At 37.9% G+C, this 20,854-nt stretch overlaps 1 long non-coding RNA gene across 1 annotated transcript in view; it reads left to right on the top strand.

The window, feature by feature from the left end:
- LOC116512878 overlaps positions 1 to 20,854 on the top strand; it is a 51,359-nt gene that overhangs the window by 3,112 nt on the left and 27,393 nt on the right. The window contains exon 2 of the long non-coding RNA XR_004255942.1: positions 16,883 to 16,995. This is a non-coding gene — a long non-coding RNA (uncharacterized LOC116512878). The remainder of the gene's footprint in view (positions 1 to 16,882; positions 16,996 to 20,854) is intronic.

Genomic DNA, 20,854 nt, shown 5'->3' with positions numbered 1-20,854 from the left:
CCAGCTGCTTCTTTCCCTCCACCTTTGCTCCACTCAGCGACGCACACAACAGGTTTTTGTTTCCTTTTCAACCCTCCTCCTCCCTGCCCGTGTTTATACACGTGCCGGCTGGAGGTAAAAGAGAGAGAGAGACGCGGCTCACAGACTTATAAAGTTTTAAAGGGCTTTTAGTACCCGGCGCAGAAAAGATTCGCAAGGATTCGTTGCTTCAGTTGTAACAGATCCAAGAAGATGGGTGGTTTTGGTGCCAACCTGGGTTATTTAAGAGTTCTGTTAGAGAAGAGCGGTTTATGAGTTGGACTTGAGTTAGAAAAGGAGAGGTCCTAAAGAGGAGAGGTCCTAAAGGGAGGGGCAAGGATAGGGAGTCACTCCTCCCTTAAACATTTTTTCTCTCATTTATGACAGTTTCAAGTTAACAGTTGCTTGTCTTAAAAAGGCAATGAAGAAATGCTTCTCTGATACCCCACTTAAAATCATTTTAGTTTTAACTGGGGATCAAGTCTTTCCAAATCTGTTGGACTAGAAGACCTCCAAGGTCCCTTCCAAATCTGTTATTCAGTGGTCACAAATGCCTTGTATTCTAATTATCAGATGCATTTAAACAGCCACATGTGTTTTATGATCCTCAGAAGTGCAGTTATTCATGTTCCTGTTAGTGAACTGTATCACAGGTTAAATGCTCATATGACAGCATGAGTGCAATCAAGACTTTTTCCTCATTATTTTTTATATGAAGTACTTCCATATACAGGTGATCCTCGTTTAGCAACTGTCTTGGACAGCAACCATTCACAATGAGGATGCTGATGAAAAAGTGACATTATAACCAGTCCCCACCTTTATGACCTTCACAAGTTTGTAAAACAAAGGAAAGCCAAAGATAGTAAGCATAGTCCCAGGTTTCCTTAGAGATCACTCTGCTTAACATCCGAGTTGCTGATCTAATGGCAGTCACTAAATAAGTATTATTGTACCCTTTCAAATCATGGCTGGATAAATTGCATTGTAACAGTAAAAAGGAGAGTGTTGGTGAAAAAATTGAGACTGTTCCTTGAATTTAAAGGGTGGATTCAAATCCATTTTTTAATTAATAAGAATTCTGTTGGGAATTCTCAGCCACCTTTAGGAATACTTTAATTGCAGGGTTTGGGAATTCTCAGCCACTGTTTAGGAATATTTTAATTGCAGGGGTATTATTTAAATCAAGCAATTACTGTTAATGAGCTGGTAAGGTAGGATGAGCAGCAGGAAGTGAGGCTGGCGTGAATTCAGAGATAGCTTTCTGCATCAGGGTTGCCTTTGATCTTGATGTCTCAGTGGTGGGGGCACTGTTCCTGGGTTGGCATTGCCAGGAAGATTGGAGAGTTCCCTTTGTACTGTATTACCTGTATGTCCTACTAATGGAAAAAAATAGTCTGGATCAGGGATTCCCGACCATGGTAACTTCACGATGTGTGTGGACTTCAACTCCCAGAATTACCCAGTTAGCATGCCATCTAGGGAATTCTGGGAGTTGAAGTCCACCCTTGAAATAGAATAGAATATAATTCTTTATTGGCCAAGTGTGATTGGACACGCAAGGAATTTGTCTTTGGTTCATATCTCTCACTGTACATAAGGAGAATTTATTCATCAAAAATAAAAAGATACAACACTTAGTGATAGTCAAGGTTACTAATAAGCTATTAAATTGTATTAGGAAACAAAAACTATGAATTGAAAGATACAAGCAACATGTTTATAGTAATAAATTGGAAGAGATAGATACTAGCAAGGAAGAGAAGAGTAATAGTAATACTGTCTTAGTAAATTATTTGACAGTGTTGTGGGAATTAGTTGTTAAGAACAGTAATGAAATTGCGAAGACTGAGAACACTGATCAAGATAACACTTCTGGTTGACTGAGAATATAGGAGTTATGGGTCATACTAGAACACAGGTGTCAAACGCATGGTGTCACCTTGCTGTCATGTGTTGTTTTGTGAAGTTTTTCCCATTCGCGGAGCTGGGGTGGAAGTGGCCTGCATATGACACATCCAGCCTGCGGGCCACCAGTTTGATACCCCTGTACTAGAAGATGCCAGGTTGAAAAAAAATGCCATTTAAAAAAAGTATATTATAAATACAGTACATGTTCCCAAGATGCTATGTTTTTTTCAGGCTTTAGCAGTGCTGTCAGGCTCTAATGTATACATTGTGAGCAGAACTGCTAAGTTTATGGTTAAGTCCTTTGAGCTAAGAACTTGTTATATCAAACAGATTGAGATTCTTATAAGGTGATGTATTTATCTGAATGCTGATTCTTTTTTATTTACCACACATGCATTTTTTACTATATTTTCCTTTATTTATTTTACTCTGGAATTAGATCCTATATTTTATTGTATTTTTATTTTATCTTTTGATGTGATCTTAAGACCAATCAATTCAGAAACTATTATCACTACTGCCAATGCTCTCATTTTTCCTCCCTCTATACTGTCAAGTGAAGCAAAATGGTGGGAAAAGAAGAGAGAACATTATCTAAGACAGTCAGAATAATGTAGAGTTTAGCATTTTATTTATTTATTTTACCCTGCTTTATTATTTTTACATATAAATCAAGGCGGCAAAAAATACCTTTGTCCTCCTACTCACACAGAAAATATTACATTTGATAATCCAAGTTTATCAGAAGAATTTGGAGACTGGATTGATTTATATAAAGTGCAAGAAGAAAGCAGATAAAGGTAAATTTTTCTCCACATATAGGCAGCCCTCACTTAGCAATGGTATTTGGAGCTGGCAACCCTGTCACTAAGCGAAGCAGTCATAAAGCATGTCACAGGACCGTGCCAAGTTAAGATGACAACTGTAGCGGTCCCAGTTGCCATTGTTAGGCAAGCCCTGTGCAGCCACAGCATGGCCCAATCATGCAGTTGCCATTTGTGACTTCATTGTGGCTTCTCCATTGACTTTGCTTGTTGGAAGCTGGCAATGAAGGTCACAAATGACATTCATGTGACTGAGATGCAGCAAATGTCATAATTGTGAGCCAGTTGCCAAGTGTTCCAATTATGATCACATGACTAGAGAAATGTTATAAGAGGAACCAGTTGTCAGTCCTCATTCAACGGCCTTATAACTTCAAACAGTCACTGAACAAGTGGTCGTTCACCAAGGACTACCAGTAGTATGAAAACGTGGACTCATTCAGTCAGACAGATTAACGAGCAGAGACAAGGAACAACCTTCCACGTGATATTTAGATGGTGACATTTTAAAAAGAGAAATAGGCATAACCATGAAGGCCAAGTCTAGTAGTCTTATTAGGTTGACTTTAATCCCAATGCTATACTTTCATATGATAAAGTATCTGATTTAACAGCATAGGATGCTAGTTTAACACAGCCCTGCCCTGTTCTGGTACATTTCGAGAACATGTTATATGAGCTAAAGTCCAATCTATCTAGAGAACACCAGTTTGTGAACCATAATCTTTAGTACAATCTTTTAATGATCTGGTAGGTACATAGGTAAGAAGAGAGAGAGGTGATATATATCTGTCAGTCTGTCTTTCTGTCTGTCTTTCTGTCTTATCTATATATCTATCTATCTATATCTATCTATCTATCTATCTATCTATCTCTATCTAGATAGGTGGGCAGTAGGGCAGGCAGCCAAAACACAACGTTTAAGATATGGCTTGATATTTCTTTTATTTTAATCTCACAACATTGAAAGTAAAATGCAAGTAATCCATGGGTACATTTTTGTTGGAAAAAAATTCATGAGAAACTGATGTAAAATCTGAAAAATTAAAAGGAGGATGTTTTACTGTTTGACTCTAGAACACCATCTGTCGGCTGTGACCAGGGGGACCTTTGCCCAGGTCCGCCTGGTGCACCAATTGCGACCCTACCTGGATCGGGAGGCCCTTCAGACAGTCACTCATGCCCTTGTGACCTCAAGACTGGATTATTTTAATGCGCTCTACATGGGGCTGCCCTTGAAGAGTGTTTGAAGACTCCAATTAGTCCAGAATGCAGCCGCGCGAGCGATTGTGGGTGCACCAAGGTACACCCACATTACACCTATCCTCCGCGAGCTGCACTGGCTACCTATTAGTCTCCGAATCCACTTCAAGGTGCTGGTCGCTACCTATAAAGCCCTACATGGCATCGGACCTGGGTACCTGAGAGACCGCCTCCTGCCGATTACCTCTCTCAGACCAATTAGATCACACAGGTTAGGTCTCCTCCGGATTCCATCTGCCAGCCAATGTCGGCTGGCGACTCCCCGGGGGAGAGCCTTCTCTGTTGCAGCTCCGGCCCTCTGGAGCGAGCTCCCTGTTGAGATCTGGACCCTTACTACCCTCCCGGCCTTCTGCAAAGCCACCAGGTCCTGGCTGTTCCAGCAGGCTGGGGGGAGCTGAGAAGCATCTACCTCCACGGAAATTGTGAATGTTGGTTTTGTTTTTAATATGTTGTCTTTGTCTCGTTCCCCCCTTTCCCTTGTCTTTTGTGAGCCGCCCGGAGTCCTCCGGGAGTGGGCGGCATACAAGACAAATAAATTAATAATAATAATAATAATAATAATAATAATAATAATAATAATAATAATGATGTGCCACTGTATCCATAAAAAGGGGCAAAATCACTGCATGTGAGGGAATTGAAATGCCCAATGGCCAATTAATTAAATGCAAAGAAAATGAAGCCTACAATACTTAGGCATTCTGCAATTGGATAACATCAAGCATGGAGAAGTAAAACTGTTGTCAGGCGAGAGTACACCAACAGAGTTAAGAAAATTTTGAAATCTAAATTGAATGGTGGAAATACAATCAAGGCCATAAATACCTGGGCAATACCAGTTATAAGATACACAGCTGGTATAGTTAACTGGACACAAACTGATTTGGACATTTTGGACCGAAAAACCAGGAAACTAATGACAATGCACTACAGTTTACATCCACGTGGTGATACTGATAGACTATATCTGCCCCGAAAATCAGGTGGCAGAGGATTATTACAAGTGAAGCAAACAGTTGAAGAAGAAAAACATGCACTGGCTGATTATTTAAAAGAAAGTCAAGAACATCTATTAATTGAAGTAAAGAACAAAAATCTACTGAAGGCCCAACAGACGAAACAAGAATACAGAAAAGATGTGATAAAATCAAGAATGAAGAGTTGGCAGAACAAAGCACTGCATGGCCAATTTCTGGAAAAAATAAAAGATAAAGTGGACAGTGAACAAACTTGGTTATGGTTACAACAGGTACATTAAAGAAAGAAACAGAGTCACTAATCCTGGCTGCGCAAGAACAAGCTATCCGCACAAATACCATTAAGGCCAAAATCGAAAAATCCTCTGATGATGCCAAATGCAGACTTTGCAAAGAAGCTGATGAAACTGTTGATCACATACTCAGCTGCTGTAAAAAATCGCACAGACTGATTATAAATTGCGGCACAATTCAGTAGCGCAAATGATCCATTGGAATTTGTGCAAAAATTTTAATATTAAAACAGCAACAAACTGTGGGAACATCAGCCTGAAAAAGTCACCGAAAATCAGATGGTCAAGATCTTGTGGGATTTCCATATACAAACTGACAAAATACTGGCGCATAATACACCAGACATCACACTGATTGAGAAAAACAAGGTTACAATCATAGATATTGCAATACCAGGTGATAGCAGGGTCGCCGAGAAGGAACATGAAAAAATCGCAAAATACCAGGACTTAAAAATTGAAATTCAACGACTATGGCACAAATCAGCAGTAGTAATTCCAGTGGTAATTGGCACACTGGGTGCTATTCCAAAAGCACTGGAATTACATTTAAAACAGTTAAAAATTGACAAAATCACCATCAGTCAAATGCAAAAAAGCCGCACTGCTTGGATCTGCACGCATATTACGAAAATACGTTACGACGTCCTAGGCCCCTGGGTGGGGCCCGACTAGTAACCAATGCCAAATCCGGCGAAACAACTGGCCGCTGTGATACAATTGTATAATAATAATAGAATCTTTGTGCTAAACAATCAATTAAGAATTAAAACAGTTGATTTTAAACTATTTTTAAAGATTTTGGGAGATTGCCTTCTGAGTTCGACTTGGCTTTGGTATATGCTTGGCACAGTATATACTTGGCACATGAAATATGTATTAAGTAAACAGTACAACCTGGATTTCTTTAGCAACCTCTGAGGTACACTAGTCACAATTTTAACTTCTATAATAAATCTGTGCTTGAACAAACCCAAATGTTCAATCTTATAAGGCATTAAAAAGTCTTCCAGCTTGCTCTTTAGCTCCTGGACGTTTCATTACCAAACTAGGTAATTTCAGTTGGGGTTTTGGGATGAAGTATCTTGTTTGTTTATATAGAACCTAGGTGATTAGTTGGTCTTGTGACTGGTTGAATCACTGAGTCACAAGACCAACCAACCACTCAGGGCCAATATAAACAAGCAAGACACTTCACCCCAAATCCCAACTGAAGATGATACCCAGTTTGATAATGAAAAGTCTAGTACACACACACACACACGCACACACACACCTGTGAAAGGAAGAACTAGACCACCTCTTTTCAGCAGATCACTTATTTAAAAAATAAAACTAATACATCAATAAATGTTATCTTGCAAGTACCCCTAACTGCTTCATGTGAACTTTCTCAGCATAGAAAATAGAAGTATCCATGACCCAAGGAAAAAGACCAAGCAACTGCCACCATATGTCATTGCATCAGTTGGAGCCATGAAAAGTGACATTAGAATGAGCTGAGGAGACCATTTCTTGTAGGATGCAAGAAGCAGCTATTTTTGCACTTGGCAGTTTGGTGGTACTAATTGCTGGTTACATTGAACTCTAATTGTACTGGAATATTATTGTATTTAATGTGACTTTTATGCATATTTTAAATGATTAATAATAGAGATGAGATTTTCAAATACAGAATTGTTATGCATTCATGTTGATGACAATTACGAACAAATAATAACCCAACACAATGGATAGGAAGTCAACCCTATCAAATAGTAGTGTTAAACAAACAATCATTTTTGGTTGATAAATTGATAAAGGGAATGCAGAACTACTGCGACAGGAATATTATGTTTATGCCACTGAAGTTCAAGGATAAGGTGAATGCTAAGGACATAACTTATGGATTTACAACGTAGTTATATTATTCAGAATGTTTATGTACAATCTCATCATACACTTTAACAAACACAAAGCCTGTTTGCACTGAAAAATAAAGAAACCAACCGAAAGAGGTTTTTAAAAAAATACTTCCTGCCTAGAGAAAGCACGTCAATTTTATAGGGCAAGCATTTTGGACGCACAATCTCCATAAGCAGAGCATTCCCTGATCATTTCACATCTCACACCTGACTGCGGAAGGATATGAAAAAAAACATGCGCACATGACTTTAACTTTTAATACACTAACACAAAAAATATGCCTTTATATAAGAAGAAAGACATCAAAGAGATTATCAATTTCAGTGTACTTTTTGCAAAAGAGAAAAGATACATAAGAAGCAGTGGTGGGATTCAAAAATTTTTACTACCGGTTCTGTGGGTGTGGCTTGGTGGGCAGGTAGGGGAAGGATACTGTAAAATCTCCATTTCCTCCCAATCATCTGGGACTCAGGAGGCAGAGAATAGATGGGGGTGGGGCCAGTCAGAGAACTGGTATTTACCGGTTCTCCAAACTACTCAAAATTTCTGCTACTGGTTCTCCAGAACTGATCAGAACCTGCTGAATATCACCTCTGATAAGAAGTATCTGGGCATGCAACTCAGAATAATGCTTAAAGGATTACAGTTGCAAGGGAAAGTGTAGATTCTTTTTTCCAAAGAGGAAAGCATAGATTTTGAATATTTTTTGTCTACCATTTATGAAATTATTTACAGGTGGTCGTCCTGGTGACCATGAATTATATACTAGCAGTATAGCTAACACCTAAATACAGACTAGGATGGATATTATTAGATTTTAATCCCTCTTCTTTTTCCTACAAACAACAAACCGGTGAGGTTAGCTCCAAGAGAATAACTGGTTCAAAATCACCCAAAGAGCTTGTAGGTCAAAAGGAAAGCCAGGACTAACAGTCTCCCGGTTTCTAAGCTGACATCTTAACCACTACACCAATTTTTAAATAATTACCATTGCCAACTGTAGTTGAGGTAGTGATTATATGTGTTGACCACAATGGTGACACTCCCTTGTCTCATTGCTTCCACTGTCCATTTTCCTTTTTCCTCAATGGTGGGCACTGGCTGGCAATTTCACATGGACAAATCTCGTGTGGACTGTCACTGTTCACTACAGTCACAGAAGCCTGAGAATATAAGTGATCTGAATTCCTTTTGATCTACTCACATTTTAGATTGGACTCTAGCCGGTAAACAAATTGGTTTTATTTATTATTGACAGCACGAGTAGTGCATTTCTGGAACAAGCATAATGGTGCATAACCCATAATGAAAAATAAATTATAAATCAAGCACTAATAAACAAAAACGTTTTATTAACCTTGGATCAGAAGACAATAGTGAGTAAATTGAACCTGTACAAGAATGAAGCAGATGTTTATATATTTAATATAATCATACACCTGCCTTTCATAAGTTGGCAAGAGATTATGAAATTAAAATAAAACTGTTAATAATGAAATCCAAATGAATTTGCCTAAAGATTATCATACAATGTAATAACAGCAATGGTGGCAAAGAAATAAGAAAAATTAATCTAATGAATTTTTGAGGAAAATGAAATAAAGTCATGCCATATTTCAATGAAGGAGGCTACTCTATCAATTAGGCACTAGTACAGGAAAAGCTGTATGTTATATTGCTAAATAGGGACGTAGTGGCTCAGTAGCTTACACGCTGAGCTTGTTGATCAGAAAGGTGAGCAGTTCAAATCCCTAGTGCCACATAACGGAGTGAGCTCCCATTACTTGCCCCAACTTCTGCCAACCTAGCAGTTCGAAAGTGTGTAAAAATGCAACTAGAAAAATAGTGGGAAGGTAACAGCATTCCATGTGCCTTTGACATTTAGTCATGCTGGCCACATGACAGCCATTATGGATGACTTTCTCAACAAAACTCATTGTATACCTCCAAGTGGCAGTGTGCTACTTTTACTTTCTAATATTTATCTCTAGCTTATAGGAAACAAAGTTCTGTAGATTTCTTTTAGTGAAATTTAATAACAAGTAATAGGAAGAATTATTAAAATAAGAAGAAAGTTTTAATACAGAAGTCAAAAAATAAAGCAACAAAAAGCAGAAGAAGAAAAAATCAATCCGTTCACTTTAAGAGGAGAAATGAGAAACGTTGCAAGCACTTCAATCCACAAAGAAAAGTTACAAAGAAAAAAAAAAGCTTTCCACAGCAAGCCAATTAGGGTTAATTTCACCACTCAGTTCTTTTGCTTAAGGATCTAATTTGGCTTTAAAGAAAAATTTCTTTGGGCAGTCTTTTGCAAAATAGAAAAAAATACCTCACCAGATGGACTCACTTTCTCTTTTCACTTCCTTCCTTCTGGAGCATCCTGATTTAATCAACCTGGGGGCTGCCTGTTTACCACCAGCTTGAAGCGCTTCCCTTGGGTCGATCAGGGACTTTGCAATGTCCCTGAGAACAGCAAGGCTTCGTCTTCCTGATCACCATCTCTACGGGACGGTTTAGGTCTCAATGAATCGTCCAGCAGCAAAAGTGTTCATGGCGGTCTCAGAGTATCGAGACCGCACATTGTGACATCGTGACGTGGTCCTCCTCCTTCTCCGCCCCAGAGACTGGGTTTTTTAAACAACATATCTCTTTTCTTTCCTTCTTTGACTTCACTGACTTTGTAGCTGAAGGGTTTGCAACTTGTTTACAGAAACTGATAAAGAGCCAAGGGCATGAATTGTTTTCACAGTTGCCTTTGAGAACTATTTTGGCAGGGGAAAGAAAGGGGAGGAAACAGAACCCTTCTCCTTTGAAGAGCATAAAAGAACTTGTGTTCAAGTCAATCTAAAATAAAAAATAAAAGAGGCCTGGAAAGCTAGAGTGGCAGTGGCTATTAGTTTTTCTTTCTTTCTTCTGTTTTGGAAACATGGATCAATATTCAGATGAGGAAATAAATAAAATAAAAAATAAAAGAGGCCTGGAAAGCTAGAGTGGCAGTGGCTATTAGTTTTTTCTTTCTTTCTTCTGTTTTGGAAACATGGATCAATATTCAGATGAGGAAACCTTAAAATTCCAAAATATTTTGGCTGGAATTCAAAATCTATTGGAAGGATACAGGAGAATTGAGAAGAAGTTGGAAAGACTAGTCTTCCTCACAGCAAAAGATGATGAGTTTGGAGCCTCAAAAATTAAAGGGGAGAATGAAGATATAGAAGATAAAGATAAGACAATAGATGAATTTATTAATGGAGCAATGTGGGTGAAAGTGGAATGAAGGGAATATGGAAAAGGGAATTCGACGAATTGGAGCTCTACCCAGGACACAGAAGAAAAAAATAGTAATGATGATGGACTTAAGAAGAGATTTTTTTTCAGAAGCAAGATTGAAAACTAAAGACAAGCTAATTTTAGTAGCAGCTGGTGGGCAACGAGATTACCCGAGAGATCCTTCAAGCAACAAAGTGCAGAGAGGAGTCTATAAAAACCTTATAAAGGAGATAAAAAGAAGACTGACACCACAATTGGCAAGAGAGATAAGACTGTTTTGTTACTGGAAAGATACAGGTTGACAATGAAAGTTGATAATAAAAAATTAGTTGGTTTTGGTGATTAATAAGTAGGAATTTTGTAACTCTTAGATTGTTTTAGATTGTTACCAAATGTTTATTCACTAACAATTAATTAACTATAACAATAATTAAATGATAATGGATACAGCTTAATGATATATACATGTATTGGCAATCTAGTAAAAGAAATTTGAATATAAATTGCAAATTGTGACTTGGGAAAAAGACCTATAAATTTATTAACAATTTTTATTTAGATCTTGTTATAAAGGTGTAAGGTTTTTTGGGGGGAGGGGTCTGACGAGAGGAGATGGGACATAAATAGTAAATGATTTTTAGCCAATTATAATAACAACAGGGAAATGTCAATGGACATTGTTTCAATATATTCATGCTATGATATTGGCAAAAGTAACTTGTATATAAATTCTAAACAGTGAGTTAGGAGGGAAAGGAGGGAAAGGTTTAGAAACTTTATTAATTGACTTTTACTTAAATGATGTTATAAAGGTATAATGTTATTGGAGGATTTTTTGAAATAGCTAATGAATGCCATTATATGGTTTGTCTTCAAGTATGAATTATTGAGGTAAAAGCATGTTCAAATAATTGTAGTCAAATGAGAATGGTGGTACATTGATAGTAAGATATACAAAGATTTTTTATTTAAAGCGTATAATCTAATACGAACTATAAGTAATGACTGTGGAAGAAATGCACGAAAGTTATCTGTAACCAATCGACATGCTTTCTACAAGATGTAATGAAGGATGATTCTTTTTGTGTGTTTTTGTTCAATTAAAACAAAAAAAATCAAAAAAACCTCATTGTATACACCAAACCACTAAAGAACACAAAAAAAAATGCTATAGGGAATCATTGGGGGGTTTAGGTAGGTCTATGCAGTAATTTTTCCTAATACTTCAAATTATATGTACTTTCTGGTTATAGCAAAAGTGAAAAGGAAGCATAGTGTGGTCCTTGAAATATGTTTGAAGAGAAACATCTAAACATGATGTCTCATTCAAAAACCAAAAAATATCCATGTGTTTTGAATATGCTTCCTGCAGCTATGCAATAAGAAAAAATCCTTAAAGCATTATTTCTAGAATACATTTTATTTATTTCATTTTCATTTTCATTTTATACAATCACTTATATACTGTGCGTAAAAAAAAAAAAAGAGAAAAAAAAACCCAACATGACACTTCATTCCCCCATACACCCTCTCTTCTCCCCCTCCAACTTTCATTTCACCCTCCAGCATTCCCCTCTTCTACTTCCCTTCCCCCTCAGACATCTCCCCCTCCCTCCATCTCACCCTCCTTACATTCCCTCTCACTCCCTCTTTACTTCTCCCTCCTCTTTCCCTCTTCTCCTCGCTTTGGTGTATCCATACATTTCAGTTTGTTTTAAAAGAGAAAAAGAAAAAAAAAAACGAGCCGCAGTATACAAGTGAATTCTTATTGTTCTAAGAATTGAAACTGTAATTCCACCCTCCCCCCTCCCCCCTATAATCCCCCCTCCCTAACCCCCTTACGGCTTCGCAGGTCCCATACCCGGCATAATTCTTTAACAAGCATTTGAGTATAATAAGGCCAGCTAACTTTAAAATTATAAAAAATAAAATAAAAGTAAAGCCAAAGGAAAAAAAAAAGAGAATAGTAAAAATACAAAATAAAAAAACACACACACACACACAAAAAAGGAGAAACAAGAAGGGTCAATAAACCCACTACGTTAACACAGCTTCCCATTATCTGTAAATCTTAAACAATGTAGCTCATTCCAAATTTCGGTTATTTTACTACTTGCAGGGTTTCAAACTGTATTAAGAGCCAGGTAAGTTGATCAATTAGGATTCCCAACTAAAAGTCTCATTGCTTTGTCTATCTATTCAGACCTTTAATTTATCTCTTTTTATCCGAATATCCACACTCTTTCTATAAACCATTAAACTCAAGTACTTCTTTCATTTTTTCATTTCCAACACCTCCCTTTCTATCCTTACCCACCTCCACATGTAAATTTTTACCTTCCACCCTGCCTTTATCATATCCACATATATATTTTATCCGCATCCATTGCTCCTCCCATATTTACTACACTTCTGAAGACTCTCCGACCAATCTTTCTTGACCTTATATTGAATAGCAACTCAAACAAACATCAGCTTGCATTCTAGCCCCAGGTAGTCTAATTAAGCTTTCGCTACCCTTCCCTCTCCCACGCGCCTCCCAACTCCGTTCGTCCCAGACCACAACTCAAAAAGATCGCAATCTCCGCTCTCCTCGCCTAGGAAAATAATTCATGCGCAATTTGAGTTAGAGTTCAGACAAATCTTATATACAATATGTGTCCACAATCAGCAACGCTTCTTTCAGTCTCCATGTCTCATCATCGATATACAACTTTTCCATTTTATCCCAGACGGAAATCATAAAGCTTAAGAACATCGCTAAGTCTTTATTCTTTAGTCTTCTGCCCTTCCGGAAGAGGAAAGCAACACCCTCCGCCTTGTAGCCACGTGTCTCGCTGTTTGTCTTCTCCTTCTCCTTGTCTCTCCCCAGGTCCGGATGAATCAGGAAGTCCGCCTTCAGGGTCTCGTAGTAAAATTCTCGGGCTTCACAGAGAGAATTAATGCGGTGTTTTGGTTGCCAAATGTAACTGTAATACCAGCTGGGACTTCCCATTTGTATGGAATCTGAGAATTTCTGAGTTCTTCGGTTAAGAAAGCGTACTCTCTCCTTGATCTTAATATTTGAGATGGTAACTCTTTAAAAACAATCAAGTCCTGTCCATCAATTCTCAACCTCTGCTGTAAAGCCTCTGTATTATCTCATTTCTGGATTCCTTGTGGTAAAGTATATAATTATGTCCCTCGGAAGCTGTCGCTGTTTTGCTACCCACGAATTCTGGCGGTAAATTCTTTGAATCTGCCAATCAAAGTTAAATCCCGACTTCCCACCAAGCGGCTGAAAGCCTCAAGAAGATCTGTTTCAAATTCTCCTGTGGTTTCACGCAATCCTCTAACTCTTATGGCAAAGGCAGTCTTATTATAATTTATCATGACAAGTTGTTTTGAGCATTTTCAATTTCCTGTTGTAACGTTTGAATTTTGGATATCAAATTAAGATTAGTTTCTTCCAAAAGTTCCAATTTGTCCTCCGTTTCAGCAATATAATCTGTCATGACTGTCATTACTCCGATCATATCCTTCTTTGCCTGAGCAATTTTAGCATCAAATTGATCATATAAATCCGATATCAGTTGATTAATTTCCTGTCTGAATCATTAAGCGTTTTGAGAAGAAATTCTTGTGTTAACAAATCTCCCGTGGAGGGTGTAGGAGGCAAGGGTAGCGGCTTCATAGCAGTTTTTGGAGATATGTTATTAAGGAAGCGCTTCTGTTTAGATTTGGGAGCCATTCCAGAGTAAAAATAAAGACAAGCAATCAAGCGAGCCAAAAATCAAAGTCTCTGCTCCCCTCAGTTATCTTTTAGCAATTAGTACGGAGAAGCCTTCAGGAGGGTAGGGCTGACTAAGTACGTCACATCAAACACAAAAGCTACGAGATCGCCATCTTGTGACGCAGCTAAAAAAGAAAGGGAGCTTTTTGCGAAATTGAAGCTGGTATTTTAGATAGTAATAGAAGAAATTCCTCAGGAATGGTCCCCGCCCGGATTGACTTTTAAATAGCTTAGCTTTGTCCTGGGGGGGGGGCAATCTGCCTAGGGCTGCAAAAAGGCAGCGCGGAAAACTGGCCGGAGTAAAGGCTCAGCTAATGTTGAACCTCTTCTCCATTCACAGCAAAAAAAAGGCTATGAATTACAAAGAGATCCTAACGACTGACCTTCTCCCTGCCCCTTTCTGCCAGAAAGGGGAGATATCTATAGATCTTATAAGATATACGAACCAGAATCCTGACAGGAGCTTCATTGAGCTCCCGACGGCGGCAGGCTCCTCCCCCGAAGCCCTTATAAAGCATTATTTCCAAGGAGATCAAGAGCAGAAATAGATGCATTTCAGATGAGAACTTCTCTTCCTGTCCATTAGATTATAAGAAAGGATAACTTTATGAAATGCATGACATGGAACACAACAGTCACACCAATATAAGGCACACTATGGCTGACACCATCTTGTTCCTCGAAACAGATATACCGTAAATGTGCAATGAATAATGCACTGCAAAGCACAATTGTGCTAAAGTTTGGCAGTGTCTCATTATCTATGTGCCCTACAGCTAGAGTGAATTTATATTGGAGACAGTAGAGCAACCCTATCGGCTAAGATCAGTCTACTGTATATATTCACCAGTAATGTGACTTATTCTGATAAATGTAAGAAGATGAAGTTTTAAGTGGGATCCAGTTCAGGCATTCTCTATTTCATTCTTGCTTGATGAAAATCTATTATACACAACATTAGAGTTTTAAGCATATTTTCTTTAACTTTTGTTACTGATTAATTTCTAAGGTGGAGAAAGGGAAGCACCATGACTCACTAGAAATTTTTATTTATGATCTTCAGCCTTTGCTCCTGTTTTCAGAATATAGACTGCTTATAACCATTGTAAATAATAGAGGACTGTTTTATATGCAAAAGTGATAAAGTTCTCAATATATTCCAGAAGCAGGAAGAAGAAACATACCAACCGAAAATTTTAACTACATTTTCACCTGTTTTTAATTTTGCTTTCTGTCCTTTTATATGGCTTTTATCTGTAAACTGCCCAAGTAATTCAGAGAGTGAGATGAGTGTGTGTAAATTTGATGTATAAATAAATAAAGCAAAAGATGTTGGACTTTTAGTATAATAAAGAATGTTTAATATATTCCAGGATCAAAACTTAAACTGATTCTAGGGCATAAATTCTGAATTAAACTGAACCAAAAATACAGTTGTATTGTAGTCTTTTGTTTTTGTTTTAAATCTTAATAGGTTACTTCATAGGGGAAACTGACGTGAGCAAATGCAATCTTCTTATTATATTGAAATCATCTAGAAATCAGCTCCAAGTACATACTTTCATCTTGTTAAATAGAATAAAAAGATAAATAGGTAAACACATTATGTACTGTAAGTTTATATACTAATTCACATTAATATTTAATCCACACTCTATTTTTAACCACTTGCACCAAAACTTCAGCTACATACTTGAATGATTTAGCTGACTTACAGGGCATGCTTCCTTTTAGCCTAGTTTCTTTCTCTCAACTGTCTCCCGCCAGTGCTCTTTAATGGCCTGAGCAATAAATGTGGTTGAACCACTTTCAAATACTGTACAGTAACATTGCTAATGCATACTGACGCTAGCAACCATGAGTTTGTGCTGGGGGGCAGAACATGACATTTGAAAAACATATTTCACACATATTTTACTGTTCTATTTTATATAAGGAGTCCCACGTTACAGTTCGGACAATGTGCCATATGTTTGAAATACAAAGATTTGCTGATGTTGATGGCAAATACTCTGTGGAATAAATTCGGTAAAGGTAGACTTTGTAGAACAATAAAGAGTAATCACACCAGGAGAAAAGAATTACAGGCTTAGAAGAAACAGAAGCTGAAAGAGAGATGGGTGATGGGTCACATATGCAGAAGCAGCCAGATTTCTTTCCTTCAGGATGCGTTTCTCATGCTGAAGAGCAACAATTTGTTCTAAGGCTTATGTAGGTGTGGGTGGAAAGTGATTTATTACTACTGATCACTCGAGGCTCTCTGGCTTGAAGAGAGTTTCTTAAAGATTTTATCAACTGGAATAAAACTTAGAGTTATTGCAGTTAGCAGCCCTCATGGTTTAGTACAAAGGAACAGAAGGAACCTGAGTCTTGAGAAAAAGGAACAATCTTTTTCTCAGGGTTCAGGTTCAAAGGCAAAAGAACCTGACAAATGTTATTAAAACACACTGATACACATAAGTGTTTATTATTGTTAGTTCATTATCGTGAAAACACACCCTAAAACAGTGTTTCTCAACCTTGTCAACTTGAAGGTGTCTGGACTTCAACTCCCAGAATTCCCCAGCCAGCGAATGCCCTAAAATATAGAATTTTGATTTCAATTTGGTAAGAATCAGGCATGAAATCCTCTTACTTTCCCTACCGGTTCAGAGCTGGAATGTGCAGAGCATCCGTGATGAAGTCTGGGCATGTAGGCGGAGCCTCCTGTTGCCACCACTACCGGTTTGCCTGAATCGTTGCAAACCAGCAGGATACCACCTTTGGTAAGAATCTGTTTATCTGAGTTTCTAGTATTCATTGCATGCCACTATCCAATTTTTTTAAAAATTAAGCCAACACCTTTAAAATAAAACAGGTTATGGAGCCGGAGTTGAATACAGCATTGAGGTAGATATTCTATTATATACAGGAAATAACAACCATCTCATTATAGCTTAATAATAATGACAAAAAAACCTGAAACTAACTTTCCTAAACTTTCACAGCATTCAGGAAAGGAGATTTACATACACTGTTTTCTAATCCATGCTAATTATACTCATTAGATCAGCATATCGAGTAATGCAATATAATATGCATTTGGTGGATGGCAAAATTCTAAATTCACACGATATTGCAATTAGTCTTACATAAATATATATTTGAAAACTATTAGTTAACATTTGAATAATTAGCAAGGTTGGGTGCCGTCATTGTCTCCCTGAGTTTTTGGCCTATCCTATCATCATACTTTGTGTGATGATCAATTTATACATGAACTCAGCATTTCAATATATAATGCAGAAGGTTGGAAATTATTTGTACAATTAGATACTGTAATATAAACATTTTTGATATTAAAACATAAACATACATGTCTAATACCTTGTGCCTATACTACTATCTAATATAATAGTAATAGTGATATAGACATTATATTAAAGCATGTGCAGTAAATTCATAGAAATGAATGCAGAGAACAGAGTTAATATCAACAGGGCAAAGAAAATAGACAAAAGGAGCCAGACAGATTAGATAATAGGGCAGAAAACAATGAAGGCTTTATTATAAACCCCTCTGGAATTAACGGCAATCTTTACACTGATATTAGAGAGTCTGTGGATTATGCGCAAAAGACAATTAATTTGGAAAGTTTTGTGAAAGCAAGGGTGAGTTAAACAATTTTTTGAGAGAGAGAGAGGGAGAGGGGGAGAGAGAGAGAGAGAGAAGGAATCACCAAATGAGGATTTGGGACAAATCCCTAACATTAAAAAAAAAAAAAGCAACCTGTGTTAGCAGTGTGGCACCGTGCAAAGGTACATAATTTGTCCCAATTTTAACTATGTTTATTATGTTTCTTAAAAAAGAAAACGACATACATTTTTTAAAATCAATGGTAGACACACAGAAACAAAAGTTCACACCAATGCAAACACATACATTTTGCTGGTGCAGCCAAAGCCCAGCCAAATTGCCTAAGTACTGAAGGAGTTTGTCCTGCCTCTAAACTCAGAGGGCAAACTTGATTTATAGCTTCAGTGGTGTCTGAATATAACACTACCATTGTGAAATTAATTTCTGAGCAAAAAATACAGAATATGTTGCTTATAAAATATTTTTAAAATCCCTTCCCCGAAAATCTTTCATTTAAACTCTGCAGTGGAGAGAAGCAGCTTCTGGTAGATGGATTTTGCAATAAATATTGGGAGATGGGGCTGATTTCAGAGGGCAAATCCGCTTTATATAAAGTGGCCAGGACAATGTCACATATGCAGACAGCTTCACAGGGAAAAACAAGTACATTTATGACAAATATTTGGCAGATAATTATTTTTAAAATACTATCTACTTTGGCTTATACTAATTTTTTTGTATGCACATCTCAAAATGTTTGAAAGCAAACCACCCGGGCATTTTCAGCAAGGAGACACTAAGGATTGCATGTGGTCTTGGATCTCAGATTGCCCACCTCTGTTATCATCTACATCAGTGTTTCTCAACCTTGGCAACTTGAAGATGTCCGGACTTCAACTTCCAGAATTCCCCAGCCAGAATTTAAATAATTGTCAATAAATATACAATAAATGTATATTTATTGACAATTATTTTAATGAGATTTTGAAATTGTTTGCATCATTTGCTTTCTTGTGTGTCTTATTTTAATTGCAGATCATACAGGGAATCCTCTACTTCCAATCACAATTGAGCTCAAAATTTATGTTGCTAAGTAAGACAGTTGTTAAGTGAGTTTTGCCCCATTTTACAACTTTTCTTGCAACAATTGTTAAATGAATCACTGCAGTTGTGAAATTAATAACACTAGTAACATGGTTGTTAAATGAATCAGGCTTCCCAGAAGGTCTTTGCTAATCAGAAGGTCACAAAAGGTAATCACATGACCCTGGACACTGCAACCATCATAAATATGAACCAATTAAGCATCTGAAGTCACATGACCATGGGGATGCTGCAATGCTTCATAAGTGTGAAAAATGGTCATTAGCTACTTTTTTCAATGCCATCGTAACTTCAGAAGGTCACTAAATGAACCTTGAAAAGTCAAGGACTATCTGCAGTTACTTTTAATAAATTATTTTAAAATGAGAAATAGAAATTCCAAAACTCTTTTAAAATGAAAGCATGGGAATTCAAATCAAAATGGCATATCTTTGCTAAAATACTTGCTGGAAGTTTTGAAATGTTTAGAAGAAATAAGACATTGAGATATATCTGCTGACTACCATGACTGGTTGCACTGCATCCATTTTATGTTAATCTAACAAAATTAAATTATCCTGATCTCTTAAGTATTCTGTTTTGGACTGGTCAGATTAAAAAAAATATTGTTAAGAGAGCTTCAATAAAGCACATTTAATTAAAATTCTGATCAAAAGCTGCATATTACAAATATATCTATGAAAATTTTAAGTATAGCAGCACATTTGGGTTGGTGAGGTTTTATTTTAAAAACACTTGCAATGTATATGATTTCTCAGAATTATGTCCCTCTGGAATAGATGTGGAAACAAAAAAAATGTTAGCACATTCAAGAGAGGGTTATATCTTGTGATTTATTTCCTGATATTTAGTGCAGAAGTTCAAGAATGGAAATGGGTTTTTTTTTTAATTGGAAAAGCTAACACCCTTTTATAGATATAAAACTTCATGCTCCATAGTGATTCCAGAATATATAGTTTTGTCCCAGTGATGGGTTCCGGATCCCGTTCCAACCATTACGGTTGGAACGGGCCCGGCAGCGTCCACATGGTGTCCACGTGCACATGCGTGCAGCACGCACATGCGTTTTAGCACCTCCGTGAGCCTCCACGATGCTCTAGTTGCTCAGTGGAGTATCGCACATGCACGGAAGCGCCGATGACTTAACAGACTGGTAAGAAGCTCGGGCAGGTGGGTGGGCTCTCTGGAGCACCATACCTGAATGGTATCCGGTACGCCGGGCAGGCTCCGGTACGCCCGTACCAGGGTGTACTGCCTACAACCCACCACTGTTTTGTCATAATAAACCATCATCAATGTTTTTTTTCTTGTCCAAAGGAATTTTATATACACATCAGGCAGGGAAAGCCCATAGCTAATGGTATGGCTGGTTCGGAGAACTTCGAAATCCCACACTTGGCTGGCCCTGCCCACCCCATCCCTCCCTCCCACTCCTCCCCTCCCAGTAGTCTCCATGTGGCCCACTTTGGATGCGATGTAAGTGCAAGGCCCATGTGGAGGCTCAGGGAGGGAAAAAAACAGGCCTCCTGGAAGTTCTGGAAACAGGCCCATTTCTGGAGGGCCTCTAGAGGCAGGGGGAGACTGTTTTTGGCCTCCCCGAGTCTCGGGGAAAGCCTCTGGAGCCTGGGGAAGCTGAAAATGCCCTCCCCCCGGTGGTGGAGGCCAACTAGGTCATGCGCACCATAGCCACGCCCACCCAGAAACCAGGCAGAGAACCCGTTGCTGAAATTTTTGAAGCCCACTCCTGACACACACACACACACACACACACACACACACACACACACACACACACACCCCTCCCTACCTGATGAGGTAAAGGCAATTAAAATGATGTTGCCAATTTATATATATGAAAAGAAGCATAACAGCAGTGACATGGCAAATAAATGTAAAGAAATCGAT

The sequence above is a fragment of the Thamnophis elegans genome, chromosome 9, assembly GCF_009769535.1.
Source record: "Thamnophis elegans isolate rThaEle1 chromosome 9, rThaEle1.pri, whole genome shotgun sequence".
NCBI lineage: Eukaryota > Metazoa > Chordata > Lepidosauria > Squamata > Colubridae > Thamnophis > Thamnophis elegans.
The sequence above is the reverse complement of the archived record's forward strand: the minus strand, read 5'-3'. Positions and strand labels throughout refer to the sequence as shown.